General features: G+C 42.8%; 1 non-coding gene across 1 annotated transcript; it reads left to right on the forward strand.

The window, feature by feature from the left end:
- Positions 1 to 6,120: 6,120 nt before the first annotated feature.
- LOC111759435 (U6 spliceosomal RNA) lies at positions 6,121 to 6,227 on the forward strand. Its single transcript, XR_002793420.1, has one exon. It is a non-coding gene; the product is annotated as a U6 spliceosomal RNA (small nuclear RNA).
- Positions 6,228 to 18,675: the final 12,448 nt, after the last annotated feature.

Consider the following 18,675-nt stretch of genomic DNA (forward strand, 5'->3'; position numbering starts at 1 on the left):
GAAAAGCATCAAAGTATTACTACAAACTATATTCCTTATCTTACATTTGGTGGTTTTCCCCAACTCACTTGATTACTAACACCATATGTTAGTATATACTTGTTATAGTTCATAAAAGAACATTCTCATTCTGTTAACCACAGTCCTTCCACCTCTGGATTCTTGTGTTACACAGTCCAGTGCTTTGTACAGTCCATTCAAAGTATACACTCAGTGGCTCTTGTTTTCATCACAGAATTGTGCTGTCATCACCTCAGTCAATTTTAGAATATGTTTTCATTCCATTTTAAGGAGGTTCCTCCATTGCATGTGCCAAATAGGTATCTTCTGCAGACTGGACACATTTGAGTCTGAAGTTCACAATTTATATTCAAGCTAGCAACCCTTTTATATTTGTATTTTTAATAAGTCATACTATTCGATGAAAAGCTGTTAAAATATCACAGTGACACACACCTATCACCCCCAAAATTTTCTGAATCCATCATAGAGAAAAGCTGAGGGGAATAAGTAAAAATATATTTTTGGCTTGAGAAAGATAACAGCAGAGTAGGGAACTACAAGAGTCAGCTCGTCCTACTGGGCAGTTAGTAATCAGCCAGTGCTCCCTAAATAACTGTTTGGCCCAGGAAACCAGAAGAGAATCCTGCAACATCCTGGGAAGGATGGAAGGAGGAGATTGCCCAATTGCAAGGAAGACCCGTGAGTAGAGCCCACCACACCACGGAGGCTGGTGCCCACCCCCCACTGGCAGGGCAGCCCACCTCAGGAGCTATTTCCTGGCTGGAGGTGGAAGCTCCATTTACCAAAAACAGGAGGAAGAGACAGTTGGGCACCAACTTCAGCTACTGATTAGTAAATTTGGCTAAAGTCCAATCCTAAGTAACAGCTAACCTTTGAACCTAAATTGGAAAGAGGCCAGTAGTCTTTTAACTCCACCCCTGGCATGAGGGGAAATAGGGCTGACTGAAAATCACAGTAATGGTAGGGACTAGCAGGATGCATTAAAAGGAGGCTTAAAGCCCAAAGAAAAGAGGACTAGCAGAAAGTATGACCGAAAGAGTAAAAAGGCAGACTTAATATGACATGAAAACCAAAGAATAAAATGGTGGAAATGAAATAGACATTTACAGTAATATCATTGAATGTGAATGGATTAAAGTCCCAAATCAAAAGATATAGGCTGGGGAGCGGATGTGGCTCAACTTGTTGAGTGCCTGCTTCCTACATGGGAGGTCCCGGGTTCAGTTCCCGGTGCCTCCTAAACCGCAACAAAAAGCAACAAGCAAAACAGGAAAGAATCAACTCTGTGGTTGAGTGCCACCTTCCCACATGTGAGGTCTCAGGTTCAGTCCCTGGCCCCCAGTATCTCAAAAGAAAATGATTATGCTAACTGAATTTTTTTAAAAATGTCCCATCATATCCATCATATGCTTCCTTAGACCCAGGGATACAAATCAGCTGAAAGTGAAAGATTGGAAAAAGATACTAGAGGCAAACAGCAACCCAAAAAAGCAGGGGTTAAAATACTAATATTGGATAAAATGGACTTCAGATGCAAAAAAGTTATAAGAGATACAGAAGGCCATTATATATTAATAAAAGGGACAATTCACCAGGAAGAAACAGTCATAAATATCTATACAGCTAACCTGGGTGCCCCAAAACATGAGACAAACTCATATGAAAGGAGAAATAGATGTCCCTGCAATAAGAGGTGGGGACTTCAACACACAACTCCCATCAGTAGCTAGAACACTACTAGGCAAAAGGTCAACAAGGAAACAGCTTGAACAATATGATAAATGAGCTGGACCTGTACAGAACATTGCACCCCAAATCAGCAGTTTATACATTCTTCTCAAGTGCTCTTGGGTCTTTTTCCCAAATAGATCACATGTTGGGCCACAAATTTGAGAAGACTTAAATTACACAAAGCACCTTCTTAGATCATAATGGAATGAAGCTGGAAATCGATAACAGGGAATGGGAAAATTGGCAAATATATGGAGGCTAAACAACACACTCCTAAATCATCAGTGGGTCAAGAAGAAATTGCAAGAGAAATTAGTAGATATTGGAAGTTGAATGAAAATGAGAACATAACTTATCAAAACTTATGGGATACAGCAAAGGCAGTGCTGTGAAGGAAATTTATAGCCCTAAATGCCCAAATTAAAAAAGAAGAAAGTACTAAATCAAAAACCTAATTGAACACCTGAAGAAACTAGAAAAAGAACAGCAAAACAATCTCAAAGCAAGGTGAAAGAAAGAAATTAAAGATTAGAACAGAAAAAACAAACAACAAAACCAAAAGCTGGAGAACCAGCAAGATGGCGGCAGAGTAAGGACCTCCTAGACTCAGCTCCTGCTACAGGGCAGTTAGAGCTCTCTGGACCTAGCTGAAGCTCCTGTCTGGGGGCTCCAGGAGACCAGAAGAGCATCCTGCAACATCCTTGAAGGAATGGAAGGAGGAGATTGCCCATCTGCAGAGAAGACTCTTGAATAGAGCACTCCATGCCCCAGAGGCCAGAGCCCATCCTCCACTGGAGGCACAAGACACCTTGGGAGCTGGAATTGAAAGCTCCACTTCCCCAAAAGAGGGGAGGAAGAGACAGTTGGGCACCAACTTCAGCTACTAATGAGTAAATTCAGCGGGCTACAATATAATCCTGAGAACAGCTGAAGTTTGAGCCCATCCAAGAAGAAAATGGCTGGGAGCCACCGTCTTAACTCTGCGCCTGGCACAAGGGGAAGCGGGTCAGACTGAGAATCCCAGTGCTGGTGGGGACTGGCTTCTTTCCATCCAGGTCAGATTGCAGCTCTAGCCCAGGCCCCAGTGCCACCTCTGGCAGGGAGGAAGCTGCGGGACCTGCGCCAGCCTCTCGGGGAAATTACCAGCCAGGCTGTGGAGACTGGTGATTGTCCTACTCTGGTAGTGCAAACCACCCCAGGAGATGTTCTGTGACCAGAATTGGAAGCTCCATTTCCCAGAAACAGGGGAAGAGGAGATGGTTGGCTGCCAATTTCAGCTACTGATGGATGGATTCAGCTGGCTAGAGTATAATCCTAAGAACAGTTAAAGTTTGAACTTGCCCAGGTTGGAAAGAGGCTGGTAGCTGCCATTTTGACTCCGGCCCCAGCCTGAGGGGAAGCAGAACTGACCAAAAATCACAGTGATGGTAGGAACCAGTTTCTTTCACCCAGATCAGCCTGCAGCCCCAGCCTAGGCATCATCCCCACTTCTGGCAGGGAGGAGGCTGGCAGGCCCTGCACCAGCCTATCCAGGTAACTGCAGGTACCTATGGCTGGCACAGAGTGAAAATCAGAAATCTACCAGGGCAACTGTGGTTATCTTGAACCCGCACTGCATAGATTGCTGCCCACACCTGCTGCTCCATCCCTGCCCCAGTCAGGGGAGAAAGGGACTTGAAACTTCATTAGTTTCTCTGGGTAACTGGAGTCTAGGCTGTGTGACTTGGATTATTCCACACAGCTGTGTCTCTGTTCCTACCCCTGGGAAAGGAGAAAGTTGACAGAAGCTTCATCGGTCCCTGGGGCAATGAGGGCAGCTTGAACCTTCACAGTTTATAGCACCAACTACATCCTCCTTGCACGCATCAGCACTGCGCATGGGCCAGCTCCACATGGGTCAAGGAGGCCGGGGGTTTGAACCACGTGGTAGACAGATGCCCTAACCACTGGGCCAAGTCCGCTTCCCTCTACTCAAATTTATATACAGATTCAATGCAATCCCAATAAAAAGTCTGCCTTCATTTTTTTTTAGAAAAAATTGAAAACACAATTATCAAATTTATTTGGAAGGGTAAATGGTCCTGAATAGCCAGAAATATCTTAAAAAGGAAAAGTGAACTCTCCTTTCTAGACTTGAAATTATATTACCTAACTATAGTGGTAAAAACAGTATGGTATGGGCATAAAGACAGACACATAGACAATGGAACCAAATTGATGGTTCAGAAAGAGACCCTCACATGTATGGTCAAGCAGTTTTTGACTAGCCCGTCAAACCCACAGAGCTCGGGCAGAACAGTCCGTTCAACAAATGGTGCTGAAAGAACTGGATATCCATAGCCAAAAGAAGGAAAGAGAACCCCTATCTCACACCTTATCCAAAAATTAACTGAAAATGGATCAAACCTAAAAAAAAGCATAACCATAAAACTTCTAGAAGAAATTGTAGGAAAATATCTTCAAGTACTGGTGGTAGGTGGTGGATTCTTAAAGGAGATAAGAGGACTGAGATTGGACTACTGATGTTTAATGTATGTAGCAGTTTTAATTAGCTTTACTGTAAAAGTGTGGAAGTGTATAGAGTGGATGGTAACATATAGTAACAGCTAGTTTATAAATGGGGATGTGGCTGATAATGGTAGTCTGGGAATGTAAGTGCCAATTAAGAGAATGCTAGAGAATATTCTAGGAACAGAATAGCACAGTAACCAAGAGGTGGATGAGAATTGTGGTTGATGACATGGATGCAAGAGTGTCCTTTGTTAGTTAGAGCTAGTGTACATCACTAATTGCAGGGTGGTGGGAATGTGAAGCATGGGAAAAATACAACTGGAGTGACCTATGGACTGTGGTTAGCAGTAATAATATAATATTCTTGCATCTATGCCAAAGATGTACTGTGTTGATAATGGAACAAAATGGAAAATGTGTGCCAAATGAACGCTATGGACATGGTAACAATCAGATGATATATTATTTGTAACAAATGTTCCACCACAGTGTGGTGTGTTGATAGAGAGGTGTTGTTTGGGAATTCTGCACATGTCCATGATTGCTTTATAAGTTTACAACTTCTGTCATAAAAAATATATGTTTAAAAAATAATAATAGCCATCCCAGGGTCCACAGAATGGAGGAGTGGAGTATGGATTGGAGTGGACTTGCTGATGCTCTATTCTGGAATTGTTGTGATTAGTGATGGAAGTAAATGTGGCGTTGAGGTGGAGAAAGTGGCCATGATGGCTGTTGGGGGTGGGGAGTGGGAAGAAGAGATGTGATGTGGGGGCATTTTCAGGACTTGGAGTTGTCCTGGGTGGTACTGCGGGGACAGTTACTGGACATTGTGTGTCCTCCCATGGCCCACTGGGTGGACTGGGAGAGAGTGTAAACTTAAATGTGGACCACTGACCATCTGGTGCAGCAGTGCTCAGAGATGTGTTCACTGAGTGCAGTGAGTGTCCCATGATGTTGGAGGAGGTTGTTGCTGTGGGAGGAGTGGGATGAGGGGGGTGGGGGGGTATATAGGGATCTCATATTTTTTTAATGTAACATTAAAAAATAAATAAATAAAGACAAAATAATAATAATAATAGGAAGGGTTGGGGGAAAATACATAAATATAAGATAAGGACTATAACTAGTAGTAAGACTTTGACAATATTCTTTCATAATTTGTAAGAAACATCTCACGACAAATGCAATGTGTTGGTGGAGGGTTCATGTATGGGACCCCTGTAGGATGTTATGCATGTTTGCTTTGTAAGTTTACAACTTTTACTATATACATACCGCTTATGTATGTTCATACATAAATGATATAAAGATAACAATGGGGTTGTGGAAAAATACTTTGGTTAGTAGTAATATTTTGACAGTGCTCTTTAATCATTAGTTAAAAAAGTTTAACAATAATGTAAGGTATTAGTAGTAGGGTGAGGTGAGAGAGTCCTGTATGATGTTATACATGTTTGTTTTTAAGTTCACAACTGTACACTTATTGTTTATGCATATTTATGTATGAGTCATATACTGCAATAAATTAAAAAAAAAAAAAAAAACAAAAGCTGGTTCTCTGACATCAATAAAATGGGCAAACCCTTAACTAGACTAACAAAGAAAAAAAGAGAATATGCAAATAAATAAAATCAGGAATGAAAGGGGGACATTATGACTGACTCCACAGAAATAAAAAGGATCACAAGAGGATATTATGGGAAACTGTATGCCAACAAATTAGACAACCTAGATGAAATGGACAAATTCCTAGAAATGCAAACACAACCTACACTGATTACAGGAAATACAGGAACTCAACAAACCAATCACAAGTAAAGAGATTGAACCAGTCATCAAAAATCTTCCACAGTGCTTGCTTCAGCAACACATATACTAAAACTGGAATGATACAGAGAAGATTAGGATGGCCCCTACACAAGGATGATACACAAATTTGTGAAATGTTCTATATTTTTATCCAGCAATTCTTCTACTATGAATATATCCAGAAGAACTGAAAACTGACACAAACAGACATCTGCACACCAATGTGCATAGTGGCATTATTCACAATTGCCACAAGATGGAAATAACCCAGGTGTCCATCAATGAATGGATAAACAAAATGTGGTATATACATACAATGGAATACTATGCTGCTGTGTGGAGAAAGTGGCCACGGTGGCTGCTGGGTGCGGGGAATGAGAGGAAGAGATGAGATGTGGAGGCGTTTTTGGGACTTGGAGTTGTCCTGGGTGGTGCTGCAGGGACAATTACTGGACATTGTAGGTCCTCCCATGGCCCACTGGATGGAACGTGGGAGAGTGTGGGCTATGACGTGGACCATTGACCATGAGGTGCAACGATGCTCAGAGATGTATTCACCAAGTGCAATGAATGTCTCATGATGATGGAGGAGAGTGTTGCTATGGGGGGAGTAGTGGGGTGAGGGGGGTGGGGGGTATATGGGGACCTCATATTTTTTTAATGTAATATTAAAAAAATGAATAAAGACAAAAATTTTTAAAAAAATTTTTAAAGTAGAAATTGGGACACATACGATAACATGGATGAATCTTGAAGACATTATGCTAAATGAAATAAGCCAGACACAAAAGGGTAACTATTTCATGGTCTCACTAACATGAAGCAAATATAAAGAATGAATGCATGGAGTTAAACCCTAGAGTACAGGTTGTTAGGAGATAACAGGAGGGCTGTGAAAGAGTACTGATGCTTAATGTATGTAGAAGTTTTAATTAACTTGACTGTAAATGTGCAGAAATGGAGTTGATGGAAACACATTATAGGGAGTAGCAGCTGGTTTATAGAGGGGACTGTGACTGAAAAGAGTACCCTAGGAATATAAAGGAAAGAAAGCTAGAGAATAGCCCAGGGACTGAATAACACAGTGAACCCAGAGGTGGATGGGAATTGTGGTCAATAGCACAAATGCAAGAACGTCCTTCTGTGAGCACATGTGCATCACTATTGCAGGGTGGTGGGAATGTGGAGAAGCATGGGAAAAATACAATTAATGTAACCTATGGACTATAGTTAACAGCAATACTGTAATATACTTGCATCAATACCAAAGATGTACTATATCAATAATAGAGCGGTGTGGAAAAATATGCCAAATGTGTATTTTAAACTATACTTAATGGTAACAGTCTGATGATATTCTCTCATAGTCTATAACAAATGTTCCATAATGGTGTGGTATGTTGGTGAAGGGTTGTTGTATGGGGATTCTACACATATGCATGATTGTTTTATAAGTTCACAACTTCTTTAACAAAAATGTATTTTTTTAAAAATCTTCCAACAAAGAAGTCTAGGACCAGATGGCTTCACAGGTGAATTCTACTGAATATTTTGAGAATTAATACAAATCCTGTTTAAACTCTTCCAAAATATTGAAAAGGAGGGAAAATTACCCAGCACATTTCATGAAACCAACATCACCCTAATACCAAAGCCAGATAAAGATACACAAGAAAAGAATATTACAGATCTATCTATAATGACCTTAGATGCAAAAATTCTCAACAAAATAGTTGCAAATAGAATCCAACAGCATATATTAAAAGAATTATACACCATGATCAAGTGCGTTTTATTCCTGGTTATGTAAGGGTGGTTCAATGCAAGAAAATCCATCAGTGTAATACATTACCTTAAAAATTTGCAGGGGAAAAAACACATGAACATCTCGATTGATACAGTAAAGGCATTTGACAAAATCCAGCATCCTTTCTTGATAAAAGCACTTTGAAAGATAAGTGTAGAAGCAAAGTTCCTCAACATAATAAAGAGTATATATGAGAATCCCACAGCCAACATCGTACTCAATTGGGAGAGATTGAAAACTTTCCCTCTAAAATCAGGAGCAAGATAAGGATGCCCACTGTCACTACTGTTATTCAACATTGTGCTAGAAGTTCTAGCTAGAGCAATTAGGCAAGAAGAAGAACTAAAAGGTATCCAAATTGGAAAAGAGGAAGTAAAACTCTTGCTATTTGCAGATGATGTGGTCCTATATTTAGAAAATTCAGAAATATCTACAACTAAGCTATTAAACCTTGTTAGAGGTTCCCCCTCACAGGGTTTGCAGTGATTAACAGATCATAAGACTATGACTCCTTCCAGCTGATTGAGCAAGATGCCTACATGTGGCAGCACATCTCCCCCCAAGAATGAACAAAGGAGACACATCACAGCCGGAATGGAGCAGATAAGGACTCTCATCCCTTCCAGGCCCAAGCCCATCAAACTCTCCCGCATTCCAAGAATACCCTACCTTCTAGCCCAGTACCCTCAAGCCATACACGGGAAAAATTCACATTTTTCAGCCCCTTATTTACCCCAGGCTGTACTCAGACTCTAACACCCTCCCCATGTTTCCGTGCCTATTGATGTACTGTATAAAGTCATATCCACCACCTTCCACAAGCAGGGCTGAAGTCTGTTCTTCAGATCCCCTCCATTGGAGGGCTTCCCAATAAACTTTCTGCCTGCGATAATCAGTCTCCATGTCCCAGTGAGCACTGTTTTTTCTCTAACAGAGCTAATAAATGAATTCAGCAAAGTAGTGGGATGCAAGATCAACATGTGAAAAGCAGTAGTGTTTCTATACACTACTAATGAGCAAACTGAGGAGGAAATTTTTAAAAAATCCATTTACAATAGCAACAAAAAGACTCAAATATCTAGGAATTAATTTAACCAGGAATGCAAAAAATCTGTATTCAGTAAACTACAAAACACTGCTAAAAGAAATCAAAGAAGACCTATGGGAAGACATTATGCGTTCATGGATTGCAACACTAAACATTGTCAAGATGTCAATTCTACCCAAACGGATTTCTAGATTCAAAACAATACAAATCAAAATTCAAGCAACCTACTTTACAGAAATAGAAAAGCCAGTTACCAAATTTATTTGGAAGAGAAAGGGGTCCTGAGTAGTAAAAAACACCTAAAAAAAGAGTGATATGGGAGGACTCATGCTTCCTGGCCTTGAAGGGTATTATAAAGTTAGAGTGGTCAAAACAGCATGATATTGGCATAAAGATAGACACATCGATCAATAGAATCAATCAAATTGAGAGTTCAGAAATAGACATTCACCTCTAAGGTGAAATGATTTTATATAAGCCAATCAAGTCCACTTTTCTGGGACAGAACAATCTCTTAAACAAATGGTGTTGGGAGAACTGGGTATCCATAACCAAAAGAATGAAGGTGGAAATCAAAACCAAAAAAAAAGACAAAATAAAAACAAAAGAATGAAGGTAGACCCCTATTTCATACCTTATATAAAAATCAAAAATATGTATTAAAAAAATCAACTCAAAATGGATCAAAGACCTAAATATAAAAGTTAGAACTATCACACTCCTAGAAGAAAACATAGGGAAGCATATTCAGGACCTTGTGTTAGGCAATGGTTTCTCAGACTTTATACCCAAAACACAAGCAACAAGGGGAAAAATAGATAAATGGGACTTCAGCAAAATTTAAAACTTTGGGCATCATCATGAATGTGAAATGAAAACCTACAGAACTGGAGAAAATATCCACTAAGGGTTAAATATCCAGAATATATAAAGAAATCCTACAAACTCAACAACAAAAAGGTAAACAACACAATTTAAAAATGGGCAAAAGACTTGAATAAACATTTCTCCAAAGAAGATATACAAATGGCCAAAAGTACATAAAATGACGCTCAATATTATTAGCTATGAGGGAAATGCAAAACAAAACCTTGAGATACCATTTCACATCCTCTAGAAGGGCTACAATTAAAAAGACAGATTATAAATTCTGGAGAGGAGGTGGAGAAATAGGAAAACTCATTCACTCTTAGTGGGAATGTAAAATGGTACACCCACTTTGGAAGACAGTTTGGCAGTTCCTCAGAAAATTAAGTAGAGAATTACCACATGATCGGGCAATCCCACTTCTCAGTATATACACAAAAGAACTGAAAGCAGGCACTTGAAAAGATGTTTGCACACCTATGTTCACAGCAGCATTATTCATAATTACCAAAAGATGGAAGCAACCCATGTGTCGATCAACCTGTGAATGGATAAACAAAATGTGGCATATGCATGCCATAGAACATTATTCAGCTTTATAAAGGAATGAAGTTCTGATACATGTGACAACATGGATGACCCTGAAGACATGATGTTGAGTGAAATAAGCCATAAATAAAAGGACTAATATTGTATAGCCTCACTGTTATGAAATAACTAAAATAAACAAACTCAGAGCCAGAAACTAGAGTACAGGTAACCAGGGATCAGGATGGGAGTAGAGAATGGGAGTTATTGCTTCATTGGGACAGAGTTTCTGTTTGGAGTAATGCAGATTTTGGTGATGGATGGTGGTGATGATAGCACAACGTTGTGAAGATAATTGACTGCACAGAATTATGTGTTTGAACGTGACTTTTTAAAAGGGGAAATTTTAGGTTTTATACGTGTTCCTAGAATAAATTTTTAAGAAAAATTACACATAGGGCTATACATTTGTATAACTTTTTTGTACAAAAGTTACAAATAACATATGTGTAATTTTATTTCCCCTTTGCCACAGGTTCCAGGGAATATATACAATGAACTATAGTTAATAGTAAAATTGTAATAATATTGTTTCATCACTTGTAACACACCAATTGTAACTCTAATGCCAAGTGTTAATATTAGGGAAAACTGTGTGAGTGTAGGGGAAGGCTATGTAGGGACTCTCTTTTTTCATCGTAATTTCTCTGTAAACCTACAACTTCTCTAATAAAAAAACTAGAAGAGTTTTTAATAAAAAATAAAGATGAAAATGAAAAACACACTATTTTACCCTCCCAAACCAATATAAATAATGCTTTAATACAGAAATTTATTTTAGCTATATTATGTATTACAAGTTTTATTACTAATTTAAAACAATAGTTGAAAGTTAATCTTGTAAACATAGTGGAGACAGAAAACTTTGCCCCAATATTATTTTGGGATATTTACTTTGATTTACTACAGCAATTTCCACACCTTCTCACTTCAGCATTTAACTTTTGTTCCGCCTTCTTCTAGAGGCTGTTGTAAATAGAAATAAAAGATTCGGAAATTACAGAAAAGATCGGTTGCCAAGGCTGCTAAAGTTCCAGGTATACAAAAACTTGGAAGGGAGACAATGACTGATGGAATTTGGAGAGTATGCAGTGTGTTGACTTCCAGGAAGCAAAAGAGAATAGAGAAATGTTTAGAGAATAAACACACACACACAAAATGGGGGGGGTTATATTATGTACATATTATGCTGATTCACAGTCTTTGCAAGTCTCCCATGCTGTGCAAGTTAAAAGATTGAGCAGGCATTCAGCAATCATTCTACATAGGATGGAAATGGGACCTTTGAGATTGGAACCAAGCAAGTCTGGAGGACACAAATAGGAAGAACAGTAGCCAGTTCCCCATGCTACCAACTTCTGCTGCACCAGCATCTCTCTTCACCTTACATCTTTGGTCTACAAACAGCTGAGAGGGGGCAAAATCGGGGCTTGGTCTGTGGGTATATCTGCTCCATATATTATTAGTTTTATATGAAAGCAGACTGCTATTTCAAGGTTGCCCCAACTCAAGGTGACCTTGAGAGACGGGTGAAGGGAAATCTAGTAGGAGAGCTTCAGACAGTGCACCATGTATGCGCTTTGTGTGGGAGGGAAGTGGTCCAAGGTAAAGATATACACAGACTCCAGGGCAGTGGCAAATGGCCTACGGTCTGGAGGGAGGATGTGAGTAGACCCATGGGAATGTGCACAAGGAGTGCAGATCTTTGTGTTTTGTGTCAATGCTCAGCAGAAAGCATCCTCCATGGAGGAGGCACCAAACCTTCCAATGGATAGGACAGCTCATCCAGTAGAGGCCAGTCCATCTCTGTCCCCAGCCATCTCAGTGTGTGCACAATGGCCTCTGAATGGAGAAGCTATGAGAGAAGCCATGCATGAGCCTGGTGTCATGGTTATATTGTGGGCTGAATTGTGTTCCCCAAAAAGATATATTAATGTCCTAAATCTTTGTTTGGAAATAGGGTCACTGTAGATGTAATCAAGTTAGGATAGAGTCATGCTGAATTAGAGTGTGCCCCTAAATCCAACATGACTAGTGTCCTCATAAGAAGGGGATATTTGGACATAGAGAATAGAGACATGGAGACACACAGGGAAGATGGCCACGTGAAGGCAGGCAGAGACTGAAATGATGCAGCCACAGACCAGGAACAGCCACCAGAAATTATTGTGGCAAGAAAGATGGTCTCCTGGAGCCTCCCAAGAGAACCTGGCCCTGCTCACACCTGATTTCAGACTTTGGCCTCCAGAACTGTAAGAGAATTCATTTCTGTTCCTTTAAACCACTTGGTTTGTGGAACTTTGTTACAGCCGCTGGGTCTACAGCTCCTTCATCTCCTTCCCAGTCCTAGGCCGAGAGCGGTTCCATGGTGAAAGGCAGTGAGAGGCAGATTCTGGGTCCAGTTTGCCTTCCAGGTTCCAATTTGTCCCTGTCCACAGACTCCATTTTTTCCCTCCTACTTTTTCCCTCCCACTTCTTGTTCAGTTTTTCTTCTTGGCAGCCAGCCTGACTCCCCTTCAGTGACTTCAGAACCACACCAAATGCAGATGCAAGAGAGTTCCATAATCTGTTTTTCCTTTTAACAGCTGTATTAAGATGTAATTCATATACCATAAATTCACCAATTTAAAGTATACAAGTCAATTGTTTTTACTATGTGCATAGAGATGTGCAACCACCCACCATGAACATTTTCATCATCTCAAAAGGAAACACTATACCCTTGAGCTCACCACCTCTCCCTTCTACCTCTCCACACCCCTAGCCCTAAACAACTATAAGTCTACTTTCTGGCTCAATGAATTAGTCTATTCTGGACTTTCATACAAATGGATCATATAGTATGTGGTATTTTATTACTGGCTTCTTTCACTTAGTAGAGGGTTTTCAAAACTCAGCCACGTATCAGTACAAGTATCAGCACTTCATTCTTTTACATGGCTGAAATATATTCCATTGCAGGCCACATTTTATTCATCCATTTGTCCATGGATGGTCATTTGGGACATTTGAGCTATTGTGAATAATGCTGCTATAAACATTCAGGTACAAGTCTTTCTGTGGATGCTTGTTTTCATTTCTCTTGGGCATCTACCTTGGGTTGGGTCATATGATAACTCTATGCTTAATCCCTAATATTCTGCCATAATTACTGTCTAGTCCCTGTAATAAATACCTGTATTCATTTTCTATTGCTAGGCTAACAAATTACCACAAATTTAGTGAATCCATGCAAATTTGTTATCTTACAGAGTTGTAGATTTTGTAGTCGGAAGTCTCACTGGGCTAAACTCACAATGCCAGCAGGGCTGTGCTCCTTTTTGGAAGTTCTGGGTAGGATCCATTCCCTTGTCCTTTCCATCTTCTAGAAGTCACCCTCATTCCCCAGTCTTCGAAGCCAGCAATTGCAGGCCAAGATCTCACTTCACATCACTCTGACCTCCTGTCTCCGTCGTCTACATTTAAAGACCTTTGTAATTACATTGGGCCCACCCAAATGGCCCAGGATAATCTCCCTACTTTAATGTCCATTAATTAGTAGCCTTAATTCCGCCAGCATCCTCATTTCCCCTTTGCCACAGGTTCCAGGGATTAGGACATGGGCATGCCTGGGGGACATTTGGCCTACACAATACCGTATTCCCTATCACAGTAGTGGTCTGGCTTCTCTGATAGAGCCCTAACTAATAGATACATTGCCTCTGGGCAAGGGACCCACTTTAAGGCAGATGAGGTGCAGCAGTGGGCACACAACCCGCTGCCCAGAAGCAACCAACCACAGACAAGGCAAAGCTGGCAGTGAGTCTGGAGGGGTGAGGTGCAGGGTTCCCAGCGGACAGGGTACAAGGGTCTGAGAGCCCAGGGGTAGAAGGATGTTGGCACCTCTTACCCTCCCTTCCCACAACCTCCTGTCCGCACAGCCTGACCTATGTCTTTCTGGGGAGGAGCAACAAGGGGATATGTCATCAAGAGAGGCAGTAAGAGCGCCACTAAACCTAAAGCTCCACAGCGTTATTTTGAGCTAATCAAGCAGGAGAACAGGAGGCCCTATACAGGCGAGTTAGCTGTCACCCCAATTGGCATGAGGTGATAGAGCGGCAGCTGCATGATGGGGCATACAGGCAGGCAATCCGCTGGGGCCCATCTTGGTGCTTCCCTACCAAGTGAGGGCTGTGAGGGGTCAAGCTCAGGAACGGAGCCTGATGAGGGCAGAGGGGTCAGAGTGCAGATCTTTTGGGGACAAAGGTCTGTGCTATCCCACCAGGCAGCAACCTGGCCAAGAAGAAGCACCGGCCAAGAGGATGGAGAATCTAGCAGCAGTGGACTAGGAGGGAGAAGATGAATATTATGGCCTCGAGACCATCTGTAACAACAAGGATTAGATGTACCACTCATCTCCTGTCTGTAAACAGTTTTTATTCTTTCTACATTGGGACCTTCCATCACCTGGAAGAATCAGTTAGAGCATGGAGTGAATTAATGTGGGACCCAGTGGTTCTGAGTGGCTCAGAACCCCGTATCTCCTTGGCAATAAATAGGTCTTACCACCAAGGAACTTTCGAATGCCAGCACCCATGACTCTATGCCTGAGGACTTTTTCTGTCAAAACCCATTTTAACCAAGGGATGAGAGTTGGCGTCTAGTGGGCAGAGACTGGGGATGCCGCTCAACAACCCACAGTACATAAAATATGCCCCCTCCATACCCACCACTCAACAAGGAATTGTCTGGCCCAAAATATCAATAGTACCAAGGATGAGAAACCCTAACGTAGGCGATGACTGTCAACATTGCTAATATCAGAAAGGTAACTGGACCTTACCTCTCTTCTGATGGAAATCCACAGCACCACCTACAAAGAAATCTTATCAACAAATCAAACTAAATCAGACACGCCTCCTGATCTAACCTCCAGTTTATGGGACATGCAGGACACAGAGGAATGTTAAAATGATACCGTAGGAATACAGCCCTTAAAGGATAGGGAGATTCTCCCGGTGGGCCTGACCTAATCATCTGAGTCCTTTAAAAGCAGAGAGTTTTCTCTGGCTCCTAGCAGAAGAGGAAATCAGAGATTTGAAGCACCAGGATTCAACGTGCTGTTGCTGGCTTGAAGATGGAGTGGGGCACTTGGCCATGAATGCAGGCAGGCTGTAGGAACTGAGAGCAGCCACTGGCTGGCAGGTGGCATGAAAAGGGTCCTCAAAGCTACAACCACAAGAGAGAATTTGGCCAACAATGAGAATGAGGCTGCGGGTCCCTGCACTGGGCTCTAGCTGGAGGAGCACCGGTCCCCAGGTCAGGGCTCTGCTGCAAGCCAGTGGGTGGCTGGGCATGAGCCATGGCTTGGTATACCATATCTGATGGAACCAGATCACCCAGAACAACTACAAGAAGGTGAAGCAGGCGGCTAAGGAGAAGGCAAGGAGGTGGCACCCCAGCCCATGAGGCCCGACCTGCAGGTGTACCTGCTGCAACACTGAGATGGCTTCTACTCACCCAAACAACCAGACTATTAGGAGTCCGAAGGCAATAGCAGTGACAGCTCCAAACTAGAGCCTTCTGGGCATTGGCTCTTCTGCTTAGAATACAAGGCTGACCCTGGAGAGGTCACATCAGTTATCATATATCAGGATGATGATCCAGGAAGGGTGAGTGAGAGGTGTCAGCATACATGCCTCTGGCTCCACGCATGAGAGAGGCTCTCAAGTTGCTCATCCAAGAGGAGGCTGCAAAGCACCAGAGGAACTGATGCTGACAGGCTGAATACCTTCTCTCCAAGCTGGGTTCACTGCAGCACAAGCAAGAATCCTGCCCAGGGAGCTCGCCCCTAGTTTGGGCCTGCCAGAACCCATCTGTACTGACCTTGAGACACCCCATCCCACCCCCAGAGCTGCTGCATGCACAGAAGTGTGTTAGAGCACTACACATAGCCACCTTCCTTACAGCAATTCTTTCTTGTGTGTTGACCCATCTGAACCAGCCTAATATTCTGGAAACCTTTGAGGACTCTGTTCGGCCAGCTTGGTGTTCTGGAGGCAGAGACCCCAGGCAGACTGGGGTTTATGAAGTTTTCTCATTGAGGTCTTCTGCCAGGGGACACGTGGCCGCTGCTGCCCCACCCAGCCCCGTGAGCCTCATTTGTTATTTTCTGGTTCCTTTCTTTTATGTTCCTGCTTCCTTCCATCAACGCCATGTTTTCCTAGCTCTTTTCTTTTTCAACTGTTTCTCCTTTCTTTCCTTCCTCCCATGGTTCTGCCCCAGGCAGAGTCCATCAGTGCTCCTTCCACCCTCCACCCTCCTGTGCCTGCCCTTTGGATGCCAGTTGTACGAGAGCCTTATCAAAGTTATGGCACCTCCAGTTACTCAGGTTTTTGCAACTGGGGAGTTCTGAGAATCCCCCTTTCTCCCAAGCTCTCCAGGTAACAGAGGGCAATAAAGTGGGAGACCACTCGTTTTTGAGGCCTACTTGCAAGCATCTCCCTCCCCTTTCATGGCTTTTGCAAGCTTCTCACATGCCCCACTTCCTTGCCCTGTCTAGAAGGGAGACCGAGGAGGAAGGTGCCAGCGCTAAGCCACAAGGATTGCTTTGGGAAAACCTGCCTTGGTTAGGGTGACAGAATTCTAGCTTTTGACTCATCCCTAGCTGGGAATAGACAATCCTCCGCTCAGAGTAAAGGGGAATTATCAAAACAAGCTTGAAACTGACTCTACAAATGTGACTTAGCAATCCTGAACATACGTGCAAAGGGAAACGTGACAGCCACAATAATTGTCTGTTTGGAGCGCTGATTGCAGGAAAAAAGTCCCGAAAAATGCCCCGAAGAAGTGAAATGATCCTCCCTCGTCTGCCCCCTCCTGCTCTCTCATTGCCCATCTCCTAAGAGTATATAAACTGGGATGACTGGGATAAAGAACCCCAGGAATATAACTGCTCCCTCCCAGTGAACATTTTCCCTAACACTAAGGCCTGAAGCATCCACAAGATATCCCACATGCCGAGTTCGGAGTCACTTCCGCTTCCCAGCTGCTGGGCCTAACCTCAGTGACGTGAAACGTGAGCGCTCATGAGCCGTGAGCGTGCCGAGACTTCCCAAAACCGAAGCCCGTGGCCCCAGGAGTTCTCCACGGCCTTGTCTCAACGTCAGTCTGGCTTTTCCATCTCAGCAGCTTTTCTCTTGACGGACACCTGAGGGTAATGTTGGTTTGTGCCCTGCGCCCCTGAAAAGCTACGCCCTCAGAAATAGGCAAGGCAGCTACTTAAGTGGCACAAACCACAGCTTTTAGTGCCAGAAGAATGCTGGGAGGTGAGTGAGGGGGGTAAGACAGAGGGGCCTGGAGGTGAAGTTGGCCAGGACCCCAGCGCCCCTAGCCCAGGAGCTGACCCACAGTTAAATGCCTTAAATTTGCCAGCCCTGGGCTTGATTCTCATTTCAAAGGAAAGCCTTTGTCCTCTGCTTACTCAGCTGGCCCGGAAGTGCCTTGACTTAGCCATATGAACCGCCCTCCAAAGCCTCCTGAGTCAAGGGGGCTCTGCCAGACCCCATCCCTGTTCTTCCTGCAGGTCAGAAACCAGTTGCGTTAGTCTAGCTTTTCAGCTGGTCCTGTGACTTGGAACATAGGATTTCACTGGAACTATTAGGTGTCCTAGCCTGGAAATGCTTCTGGGGTCTGTCGGGCTCACATCTGGATCTCCTGTTTCCTGGTTTTATCGTGGAACTTACAAACAAGATCAGAAGAGGAGTTTGGGGGCATGGCACCTGGAATTTTTAGCCTCCTTTCCCGTTTCACGAGAAGGGAAGAAGGCAGCGTTTAGCCTGTGTCTATCGTGTCCTTTTACCTGTTTGTCCTATAATCCTCACAAAGACCCTTTCAGTAGGGGACTGATGGGAACACTTTGCTGTTAAGCTTTTTTCTTGAGGCAGTTTGCGTATGGAGCACGTATATGTTCCAACTAGAAAACATTCTAATTCTTGGTCTTTTTATGTAGTGTCTATAGATAGCACCAAGGCTGGCACTTAAATGAGAGGTCGACTTCAAGCTGGCCCAACGGAGGTTCAGACACACGTCCTTGTGATGCTACCATCACTGCCGGTCTGGGGACGGTCCTCAGCTTGTGGCCTTGTGTAGTTCGGCCTCGCTGCTAATTACAACTCCTCAGCTGGGGTCCAAGATGCTACTATCCAATTTATTCACCAGACTTCCTTCCATTCGTCTTTCAGCAGTTGGGGAAAATTGGTGCTTTGCCATCAAGGAGAATGTTCCAGAGTGTTTCCACAGGCTCTAG

Source organism: Dasypus novemcinctus, chromosome 4 (genome assembly GCF_030445035.2).
Source record: "Dasypus novemcinctus isolate mDasNov1 chromosome 4, mDasNov1.1.hap2, whole genome shotgun sequence".
Taxonomy (NCBI): domain Eukaryota; kingdom Metazoa; phylum Chordata; class Mammalia; order Cingulata; family Dasypodidae; genus Dasypus; species Dasypus novemcinctus.